Here is a 10,652-nt window from a genome sequence, read left to right as displayed (position 1 = left end):
CTGACTTGAATCCTTTACAAGAATGAAAGAATTTGCAACATAGTAATGTCATCTTGCTAAGAAGAGAAAATACATTGGAATTTGGGATGATTGACATGGACCAATGTCCCTGGACACTCATCCTCAGTGCCTGCCTCCTTTCTTTGTGGTAGCTTAGCCATAAGCAAGTTTGAGTTAGATCACAGGGAGAAGAGCTTGTCATGGACATAGGCTCTCAGGTTCCCAGGGCAAACATAGAAACTCACCTAGGACACTGGCCTTGTTTCTTAGTCATCTGCCAGCTCCTGCCTCCTGTCTGTAAACACACAGGGGCCTGGGAAGTGGCTCCTCTGCTGGAATCCCTCTCTGGTGCATGTCCTCCAGTCTTGCCTGACCTGAATATGTTTCTATGCAACTCAGGGTAACCTGAGTGCCCTGCTCCTCGTCTCCTTGTAAAAGGCCAGCCTCCAACCTGACTTTAAATAACACAGCAGCCTGTGCATGTCAGTGTCTCTAAGGGAGGACAAGGGTGAAGGGAATATTCACAGCCTGGGTGCTTTCCAGTAAAATCTGCATCTCATCCACGATGTCACAGAACATGTCCTATGCTGGCGCACTAGGTGTCAGATACAGACACAAAGGAAGAGGGAAAGATGACCTGGAGCTTCCAAAATAGATGAGAATAAGAGAGCTACAAAAGGACAGAAAACAAAATCCTCATGTAATGCTTTTACAGTAGAGAATTCATATTTAATGGTCTCTGAAATATGAGCTTTGAGGAAAAAAGGAGACATTTTGCAAGTTCAGAAATTCAGCTACTCCCAGCCCTGTGTCCTGTAGCTTTCTGGTTAATTGTGATCACATGTTACTTGGGTCTGGGTCCCACTGCCTCTATTAGGGCAGGATGAGTGTCCAGGAGTTTTCCATTGATTCCATAGGGAGTAGGTAAATGTCTGCCCTACTGACTCTAGTAAACATGATTATAGTAAATCATGCAACATGCACAGCAGAGCATGAATGGACCTTGGAGATGACTCAACAGAGTTCATTTAACAGTTGAGGAGACTGAGTAGATAAGCGAAAGTATTTTGGCCAATTTTCAGTCTCCTATGAGGATGATCTGACAGCAGAAAAACAGAGTGGATGACAAGGGCTCAGATGCTCAGCAAGTTCAAGGTCTGGTTTGATTGGTTTCATTTCAGAAATATCATTTAGGGTGTTTTCTAGAGATGCAACTTTTCAAGAGGATACAGAGAAAGTGCACTCTGGTGGGCAGCTGGGGTTCTCATTTTCTACCCTAGAGCAAATCATCTCCCTGCCCTTCAGGACACGCAACCATTTCTCCCAGACTTACTCTTGACTCTTGACAGGCTCAGGCTAGCTCCAGCCAGACTCTCTCACTCCTTCTCTTGCCTTCTCTTCCTGATTCCCTTTGTAATGGTGCCATGATTTAGCTTTTCTCTAAATCCCAAGCAACAGGGGTGAAAAGGCCCATGTTCTCAAGTGCCATTTTGTTCTGAGATATTTAAATTTCTTAATTCTAACACGAGAAAAATAAACTAAAAGGTTTAGTCCAGTTTACCAGGTTTGCTGGTGTTTGTCTGCATGGGGATTGGCATCAAAACCCCATGGACCCTCAGTGGGACCTGGCCTTCCCGTTGATGCCATTTTTGCCCCTCAGTGACCACATACAGGAGGGCTATCAGGATTCTGGCATTTCTGTTTCCTTCTATACTATACTTTACCAGAGCTCATCAGTTGTGTTTAGGCTGGGAATATTTGTCAGTCAAAAGCTGACAATCAATAGATAAGAAAAGATCACAACTACCATGTTGTTAATACCAATAAGGGGGTTAGGAATAAATGCATGAGAGGATTTAAGGTAAGGAGGCACAATATAATTACAAAATATTTCCACATTTGTTTCTCCATAAATTGATTTCCATGTTTGGTTATATGTAGTGATGTCCTTCTTGGCTCTGGTTTCCAAAGCCAAGGCAGTGTATTCTTAGGTAAACCAGTGAAACTGCTTCTCCATAGAAACCTGCCTATAAATCAAGACTCTTCCTGCCCTACTGATTTTCCAGGGGCCAGTCTGAAGCAGAAGCAGGATAAGTTTGCCCAGTGCTACCAAGTGTGAGAGCCTTTCTGATTGACCTCCGTGGCTGCCCCAGGGCCCAACTTGAAACTCATATCCATCATTTGGCACCTCTTTGACCCAGGCCATCTCAACAGGCCAGAAGCAAATTTTCCTCTCAGGAAGGGCACAGAAAAGCAGATCATAACTTTTATGATGTGCTTTACAATTTACAAACCACTTAAAGTTCATTATTTTCCCTGATCTATTTTTTTTAATTGGAGCAAAATTGCTTTACAATGTCATGTTGGTTTCTGCTATACAACAGTGTGAATCAGACATGAACACACACACACACACACACAGATATATACGGCTTCCCTGGTTGCTCAGATGGTAAAGAATCTGCCTGAAATGTAGGAGGCCTGGGTTTGACCCCTGGGTCAGGAAGATCCCCTGAAGAATGGAATGGCTACCCACTCCAGTATTCTTGCCCAGGAAGTCCCAAGGATATACATATATCCACTCCCTCTTGAGCTTCAATCCTCCCACCCCGTCCCACCCCTCTAGGTGGTCACAGAACACCAGCTGAGCTCCCTGTGTTATACAGCATCTTCCCAATATCTATTTTTCACATGGTCGTGTACATATGGCAATGCTACTTCCTCAATTAGTTCTACCCTCTCTTTCCCCTCCTTTCTCCATAAGTCTCCTACTTACTCCTTTGATCTTAACAGCAGTTTTTTGTTTAGCTAAGGAATTGTTGTCCACTTCAAATCTCCTAGTTGTTGTTATTCGTTGTTCAGTCACTCAGTTGTGTCTGACTCTTTGAGACCCCATGGATTGCAGCACGCCAGACTTCCCTGTCCCTTACCATCTCTCAGAGTTTGCTCAAGTTCATGTCCATTGAATCAGTGATGCCATCCAACCATTTCATCCTCTGTCGCCCTCTTCTCCTCCTGCCCTGACTCTTTCCCAGCATCAGGGTCTTTTCCAATGACCAATTAATCAGTCGTTGGCATCAGGTGGCCAGAGTACTGGAGCTTCAGTTTCAGCATCAGTCCTTCTAAAGAGTGCTCAAGATTGATTAAATCTCCTAGATGAAATGGCAAATCACTCAAAAGTAACTGATTTCCTAAGCCTCCACTGAAGATGACAAAGCTGGGGTTTGGATCCAGTTCCTTCTGAGTCCAGCTCCCGTGACCTGTCCTAGAGGCACTGGATGCTGCTCCCTCACTTCTGAGCAGGCCCCCTGCCTTGGGGGGACACGCCCATTCTTCCTGCCTTCCTCCCCCTCTCTCTCCCCCTCCAGACAACTTCACGCCCTAGGAACAGCACAGAGGCGGTGGCTGACTGGGGAGAGGGTCATGCTCATTCTGAACTTCAGGCTCAGCTTCTCATTCTCTGGAGGCCTGAAAGTAAATTTTTGCAGAAGTGAAGTAAAGAAAATAAACAATTCAGTCCTGGCCAACTGTTCTCCAAGGCACATCCGCTTTCCTAAAAGACAAAAATATAAGATGAGTTACCCCCTCAGATGGTATCTGTGCCCCGAAAGGATGGAAATCTTCCACCACATCTTGTAAAACCTGAGCAAGGTGAGGGCCTGCCTGGGGCTTTATGCACTGTTTATTTGAGCATAACCACCTGGTGTATCCTAAGTCCAGGGAGTTCATTCCACAATCACACACTCCAGTGCCTTCAGGGGTCAGACTGGTGAGGCACAGGATGAAGGTACAGGGTGTGGATAAAACAAGTGAGGGGTTGGGTCGACCTACAAATGTTGTCAAGTCAAAAGTCTTTCAAAAATCCATTAGCAAATGATAAGGACAAAAGCAGACAAAAAGCAAAATTTTGCATTTTTTTTTTCAATTTTCAAAAGAAGACTGATGAAAAGTATAAGCAAATGAATGTCTTAAGTTTCTCAAGCAGGAGGCCCCTTCTCCCTCTGGCAGGTTTCCTGCCTTAATAACTGGAATCTCACTGTCATAGGACCCCACTCCCGCTGCCCATAGGACAAAAGTGAGACTCCGTCTCATCCCACCTGTGTTCATCTGCTCCAGGCTTCCCTCACCCACCCCCTCCCTTCATGATGTTTTCCTCCCTGACTTGGGCTACAACACCCCAAACAGGGCTCTACCACCATCTCTCTTGTGGGTGTTTTAATAACTTACTTTCTCCCTAAGTAATGCATGTTTACTGCAAAAATGAAGAAAATGTGTGAAAAATAGAAATAAAAGATGTCTGTAATCCTATAATCCAGACAAAACCCTTGTTAACATTTTGACATATTGCTTGGCTGTCTTTGAAAAGATTCTGCTGTACACCTTCACTGGCATTACTCTCTGTAGTTAATTCTGGGTGCTGCTTTTTCGTGTTTCCTCAACTAATGAAGTATTCTTGGAAAGCAGTAATGTAGCTTGCTTCCATTGTGTCCTCTGCCTGAAACCACTTGTTGAGGATATAAAATTAGAGAGTAGCTGCAAAAGTGTTTAATAAACCAAAATATGCTTCAGAATTATGCCATTTTTATATAATTCTGTTTCTATATTTCCCACCAGCACATGTCTAATCATTTCTGTTCCTCTCATTCTGATTTCTTTATCCATCACTAGTGGAACAGTGAAGAAATTGGTTCAAATGATACCAAATCAGTTGTATTGTAAATACCTAAGATTTTCCTAGAAGAATCCAGATATTGTGACAAAATTGGACCCACAGAGTCAGGAACCAGGGTTACAGTACTGGTTCCATCAGTACCCAGCTCTGGGCTATGAGTAAATCGTTTATTCTCACCAACATAAACGATTCTCACTTGTCAAACTTGTGAAGTAATCTTTCTCCTAACCACAGTATGTGGCTGGGAAAGGATACCAGTAAGACAGGAGACATGATTTATAAATAATGAAAAGTAGGGCTACTTTACTTCAAGTCTTCATCCTGGACTACGGGAAACATAGATCTTCTCCTTGGTGCTTCCACCAGCTGGCCATCACTAACCAGGTCAATTGCCTCACTAGGAATGAGAGAACTGGCCTAGGGCTTTCGAAAAAAGATCTTTCTAATCTTATCTCCTATGATCCAGTTATTTCTTTTTTGAAAATGAGGATTCAGTCTCTTGCTTTTCAAGAAGTTGTTTGCTGTTTTGTTGGATCAAAGGGGAAAACCTTACATGAAGAAAATACAAGTCTGCAATAATAGTTTTGGCATCTGCCCCTGACTGTGCATACATCCTAATTCCACACCTGATCATCTTTCCAAGAGAAAGGAAGGAGCTTTCCACATCCCATTCCTTCAAGGAAGTTTTCTTTACAAAGTGCTGGATCAAAAATGAGGCAAGGCAACAGTGCCCCGAAGACGGGAGTGTGGTGGGAAAAAACCAGACGCTGTGTTGAGTTTTTGAGTCAGTGTATTTGTCAGGTTTCTATATCCTGTTGTGTTTGGCCAGCCCTCATTCTGTAATAGCTGAGAGTATCCCCCAAATGCTTGCCTATTTCTGGATTTGACTTTTAGGCAGAAAGAGAGCTTGTGGGAACTCTTCATTGCAACACCGGCTCCAAGTTCCACCCTCTCCCTATACCCCCATCATTTGCAATGTGATTTCATAGCCCTTTCCCTCAAATTGTGTCGTTTTCCCCTTTCCTTTGACCTGGGGCTATAACCTGCATGGGCACCAGAAGGCAGTGGGGGTGATGGTCTCCAGTTCCCAGCGAGGCCTTTTGGAGGCACTGTGCTTCTGTTCTCCCACCTGTGGTCAGATCTTCCACAAGTACACCAGCTGGGCTAACATGCTAGAGGAAAAAACCTGGAAAAGAGCCCTGTTGTCCCAGCTGGGGTCATCTTAGAACAGCCTTCAGCCAGCTGATCTCCCAAACAGGCAAAAAAGCCCAGTAAGATCAATCGAGCTCCCAAGCTCAATTGTAGACTTGGGAGCAATAATACATATTATTTTAAGTAACTGAATTCTTGACTTTGTTATGTAGTAATATAATGATCAATACATATAAATATGAACTCAGTGAATCTTAAAATGGAAGTTACTTTAGGAATATAAGTAACGTTCTAATTGTGTTAGCAAGAGCACTAGATTAGAACTTAAATATAACCAACAAGGACCTACGGTATAGCACAGGGAACTACACTCAATATTTTGTAATAACCAGTAAGGGGAAAAAAAGGTATACATGTATGTATAACGGAACCACTTTGCTATACACTTGAAACTAATACAATATTGTAAATCAACTATACATCAATAAAAATTTAAAAAGAAACCAGAAACTTGAGTCTTTTGCCCTTTTCTGCCAGTTCCTTGGGCAGACGACCTTGGATGAGAAACAACTTTCTCTGAATCCTAATTTCCTTACATTGAGAGTTAGATACTGATCCCTTTATGTTTAACTGCTAATAATTGGGTTTTTGTAAGTAGCAAGTAAAACAATTTGCTTGCCAATGAAATCTATAATTAGAAGGGTGTGGTACAACTTTGAATAAAAACAACAATAACAACAAAACCAGTGAGGCGAGAATAATTTTATACTTAAATAAAGCACCTGCAGCTTTGTACTATAATAGGAATTCGGAAGCTCTTGCAGACAGGAAGACTGAAAGGTTTTCCCACATCTCATGTCTGCTTTCATGTTAGAAAGTGACTTGTCAAAGTGAGCAACGGTAGCATAGAATGAGAGTAAGAAAGACATAGAAGATCTAATCAGAATCAGTCTAGATACACGCAGGACAGAGTCCTACAGCAGGAAACCTGGGCTCTGCATCACGTCTATGTGGGTTCAAATTCCAGTCCCTCCCTTATTGTGCCTTTGCGTCATGATAAGCAAAATTATACTGTTGCAGATAATCAATCTATATTTACTTTAAATTACTGATTAGAAAACTACTATGAATTTCAGAGTGTTAACTCACTAGCATTTAGTTACTTTTTAAAGAAGACACTGCTAGGAAGAGCACAGGCTTCAGTATTTGATAAACATGTTCAACACTGAGTTCTAGCTCTGCTTCTATGAGTTTTATTACTGTAGATACCACAGCTGGCCCTTCTAAGCTTCAGTTTCCTTCCTTATCCCCAGTGTGGTGATAGGAATTTGAACCATGTAAGGTTATACTACAACATGTGGTCCATGAGAGTTGCGTTGTTTTTTCCCCCTACCTAGTTATCGTCATATCTTCCAGGCTGAATGTTTGACACAAAATAGGCGCTCAGGAAATATTTATCGAATTAAGGATTTGGGAAATTATTTGAAATGATTTCAGCAGCATACTTAACTTGTTATCTGGTATATATGGTGAATTTTGTTACTCATTTCACATTGTTATGAGTTAAAACACCCTTTTCTAACAGGCAGGCTGGGAAACATGAAAGAAAGAGTTTTCTCTGCAATCTCTTTCGTACATTTTAAGTTGTGCACCATGTAAATGTATTAACTAGATTTTTAAAGGGTTATTAGAATTTTAAAAGTCAAAGGGACCTCATCAGACAATGGATAGAGTAGAACCTCATCTACTTAAGTCCATGGCACCTAGAGTCACTTGTGATACCCATAATGATAAGGAAGCAGCCCCTTTACTGGAACCTCCTCCACCCCTTTCTTAGGAAATAGCTTTATTTTTATGTGAGTGGGCAGCCCTAAAAGGATCATGGAACACTTGTAGCTCTATGAAGATGGTGAGGTTCCAACCTTCTTTGTGGGTAACAGGCAGAGGCTAAGCTTCTGTCTCCAGTGTTCTGGGGACAGAACATCTTGATGCTGAAATTTCCATCAAGTCAAGCCAGGGCTTAGGAAGTAAGGGCATGAGTCCTGGTGATGCTCCACCCAGGGAATCCTAAGATGCAACCACAGCAAGAGTGAGCCACGCTGGGCAGGGTGATCTAGAGACATTCCAACTAAAGCAAAGCCTCACAAGGAGAAGAGTAGGGAAGGGTAAAGAGAGAGACTCTGGGTTCCCGCACTCCTGTTTTATGCTACTCACCTATTGAAAAAGGCAGAAAGGATTCCTGTTTTTTAAACTGTCCATCCTCCAGAAAATGCTCTGGATTGAACGTGTCAGGGGTGGCCCACTCTGCGGGGTCCCTGTGCAGTGCAGTCAGGTTGGTCGTGACCATGGTGCCCTGGAGAAGGCAGAAAAGACTCGTGCAAGACATGACACACACAACACATGTGTGCAACGGGGCCGCAGCCCCCCAGGCTCCTACATTAATGTTGATAGCACCCCAAATTCCCTCAAACTCTCCAACCAAGTAACTTCAGAGTCCAATCCCTACGACCCAGCTCTTTGCCATGAGTCAGCTTAAAACTGTGGACTGGAATTGTCTGTTGGGAATTTGATCAGGGAGGTATGACTACTCTTAGTGTAGAATGTATCTCTGCAGGGACGTGTCAGTGTTGAACTTGGGAGGGAACACATATGAATCAATGAACATGTATGCAACATGTATGAATCATGTGACAGTGGGCAGGCAGTTCTGGATCAAAATCAACCCAGCTGCTCAGTGAAGTGGTAACTATGGCAGTTTGCATAACAAAAAAATGTCTCATTCATCTAAGTTTCTCCCTCCATTCTCTTCCCTCCATTATCTAGCACATTCCACAGAAGGTTTAATGATAGGTCACCCAGTGGAAGGGACCACTATCTTTTTTAGTATACAGCAAGAAACCCATGAGTCCTCCTTAATGCCCCCCCTTTTCCTCATTTTGCCTTCATCCAGTCCTTCAGGCAGGCTGGTTAATTTTACTTGAAATTTCTCTTGATTCTGTCACCTGCATTATGCCCCCCACTGCCAGGTCCAAGGACAACCTTGGTTGTCCACACATTCCTACAGTAGCTCTGACTACAACTCTATATCCTCTCTTCCCTTCACTGTTCTCAACACAATGAAAGCAGAGTTAGCTTTGGACATGATTTAATCATGTTAGTCCTTTCCACCCACCACACCTGGCACTTGACAGATAGCCTTCAAGAGCTCCCATCACTCTTAGACTAAGGACACATCACCTGCCCCTGTTTGAGCCACCATCCTTCTACCTGCTCTCCCACTGCATCAAGACTCTTTCAGTTTCTCAATCTGTCATTTGTCCCTACTCCTTTCCATGCCATTTTGCATGGCAGCCTCAGGGTGTCTTCATGCCAATGAGTACGTGCTGGAGTTACCAGTGTGTTTGTCCCTGCTATGAGCCACAGCTGGCCCCTGCCTTTCCAGGAGACTCTCCAATACTAGCAGGTAGGTCTGGTCCAGCCTCTTACGAGGTCACTGCTTCTTCCCCCTGGGTCCTGGTGTGCACACCACCTTGTGTGTGCCCTCCAAGAGTGGAGCTTCTGTTACCCCCAGTCCTGTGGAATTCCAGCAATCAAACCCTGCTGGACTTCAAAGCTAGATTCTGTGGGGGCACTTCCTCCTGTTGTCAGACCCCCAGGCTGGGGCACTTGACATGGGGCTCGGGACTTCCACTTCTGTGGCAGAATTTCTGTGATGTAATTGTCTTCCTGTTTGTGCACTGTCCACCCAGTGAGTATGGGAGTTGACTTTATCCCAATTGCGCCACTCCTGCCATCTTGCTGTGGCTTCTTCATCTTTGGATGTAGGGTATCTTTTTTTGGTAGGTTTCCTTTTTATTTTTTTTTGGTCAATGGTTGTTCAGAAGATATCTGTGGTTTTTGTGTTTGCATAAGAGGGTTAAGTTCAAGTCCTTCTACTCCACCATCGTGAGCTAATCAACCAAGACCTAGCTTTCTGTGACCTAAGTTTTACCCAATTCGAGGAGCATTCTCATTGTGTATCCTTCAGCAAGTACCTGCCTTTCCTCAGCACCCAATTCTTTTCCTCTGCATTTAGTCTAGTATCACTTTCTCATAGAGGGTTGCATGTGGAGGCCTGGAAGCCAGCACTTCAGAACTCCTCAGCTTGGGGCTATGTGGAGAAGCACTGCACATGACATCCCTCAGGATGACTATTCGAGCTGCTATTAAAAATCGGTTTTACTTGGCTCCCTGGGCCTGCAGAATACTACATCAGAAAAGAAAACTTGTTATAACCAGTCTATTGACTTAGCATGGTTATTGGGAGCTAAATTAATTGCTATGAATATACAAAGATATCCTGTGAAGTCATTTAGACTTCAGATTTCACCCACAAAATGGTCAGTCAGCAAGAAAATGGTAAACACAATCATTGCAGGAATAGCTGCTTTTCCCAGCTCTGTAGGATGGGGACAAAGGGGTACGCAGTGGGGAAGTTCCTACTGTTCTGCCTTGATATCAGCCCCAGGTTCCACACACAGAGAAACTCAGACAAACTTCAGTGGATCCACAGAGATGGACCAAGGGGTGAGAAAGGAAAGAACTGTGAATGTGCAGTATGCAGAGAGGACACTCGGAGGCACAGGAGAGCTGTCTGCTGAGATCCTAAGAGTGGTGGGCAGAATGAGAGCAGAATTGTCTTTGTGAGGACAGGGCCCCACAGAGAACAATTGCAGGGAGTCTTTTTTTAAAGGCAAAATAAAGTAACCCCTGAGGAGAGAGCTTTGTGTAGAACAGAAAAAGATGAGCCTGGGAATCAGAAACACTCTGTTTCTGGAACCCAACTGTG

The 10,652-nt window shown here is 43.6% G+C and overlaps 1 pseudogene; it reads right to left on the bottom strand.

Annotated features, from left to right (window-relative positions):
- LOC133039982 (cytochrome P450 2J2-like) overlaps nucleotides 1-10,652 on the bottom strand; it is a 46,987-nt pseudogene continuing 36,335 nt past the window's right edge.

The sequence above is a fragment of the Dama dama genome, chromosome 20, assembly GCF_033118175.1.
Source record: "Dama dama isolate Ldn47 chromosome 20, ASM3311817v1, whole genome shotgun sequence".
NCBI lineage: Eukaryota > Metazoa > Chordata > Mammalia > Artiodactyla > Cervidae > Dama > Dama dama.
This window is presented reverse-complemented; position numbering and strand designations above follow the sequence as displayed.